Source organism: Otolemur garnettii, unplaced genomic scaffold (genome assembly GCF_000181295.1).
Source record: "Otolemur garnettii isolate 467f Iridium unplaced genomic scaffold, OtoGar3 scaffold00011, whole genome shotgun sequence".
Lineage (NCBI taxonomy): Eukaryota > Metazoa > Chordata > Mammalia > Primates > Galagidae > Otolemur > Otolemur garnettii.
Window position 1 is genome coordinate 3,390,698 of NW_003852406.1, and position 1,264 is coordinate 3,391,961.

Genomic DNA, 1,264 nt, shown 5'->3' on the forward strand with positions numbered 1-1,264 from the left:
TTTTTTTTTTTTTTTTGGTTGCAGCCATCATTGCTGTTTGGCGGGCCCAGGCTGGGGATACGATAAAGTATAGCTTTAAAAATAACATGTTAAGCGTAGGCATAGTTTTGTCCAGATTTTTCCAATGGATGAAAAAATCCGGTCCTGTAACAGAAGGACTAATAACAAGCGTTATAAAACACATACCGGGCCCGGCATGGTGGCTAACACCTGTAATCCTAGCACTCTGAGAGGCCAACATGAGTGGATTGCTTGAGCTCAGGAATTTGAGACCAGCCTGAGCAAGAGTGAGACCTTGTCTCTACTAAAAATAGAAATAACTGAGGCAAGAGGATCGCTTGAGCCTGAGTTGGAAGTTGCTGTGAGCTATGACTCCACGGCTCTCTACCCAGGGCGACAGCTTGAGGCTGTCTCAAAAATAAATAAAACACATACCAGATCTTTTTCTGTGATCTTTTGTCTTTATGTAATCCATCTGTAGAGTGATAACTTGGCATCAGTTTTTTTGAAAAATGTTTTAATGAACTGTTTTTTGTGTGTTTTTTGAGACAGAGTCTCACTGTGTAGCCCTCCATAGAGTACTGTGGCATCACAGCTCACAGCAACCTCAAACTCTTGGGCTCAAGTGATTCTCTGGCCTCAGCCTACCAAGTTGCTGGGATTACAGGTGCCAACCACAATGCCTGGCTATTTTTTGTTGCAGTTGTCATTGTTGTTTAGCTGGCCCGGGCTGGGTTTGAGCCTGCCAGCTTGGGTATATGTGGCTGGTGCCATAACCACTGTGCTACAGGCACTGAGCCTAATGAACTGTAATTTTTGTTTCAAAGAAAATATTCCTGTTTTACTTAAATTTTGTTTTACCTTATATTATCAGAGACTCTTTAATTTCAATAGATTTCTCATGTAAATTTTTCTTAACAGAAGCTATTCTTTCTGTTCTCTTTTTTTTGGCTCAGATTGGGTTTGAACCTGCCACCTTTAGCATATGGGGCTGGTGCCTTACTCCCTTGAGCCACAGGTGCCACCCCGTTGTCTGTTTCTTAATCTTAAGAATAGTAGAGGTATTCTATAAGCAGATTATTATTATTGGAAGATATCCAAAAATATATGTGGTTTAGAATCCAGTTTTTCTTTTTCTTTTTTTGAGACAGAGCCTCAAGCTGTCACCTTGGGTAGAGTGCTGTGGCATCACAGCTCACAGCAACCTCCAACTCCTGGGCTCAAGAGAGTCTCCTACCTCAGCCTCCCAAGTAGCTGGGACCAT

General features: G+C 42.1%; 1 protein-coding gene across 2 annotated transcripts in view; it reads left to right on the top strand.

Annotated features, from left to right (window-relative positions):
- Positions 1-1,264, top strand: part of LOC100966321 (ubiquitin carboxyl-terminal hydrolase 8) — a 34,983-nt gene that overhangs the window by 31,142 nt on the left and 2,577 nt on the right. The window lies entirely within an intron of this gene.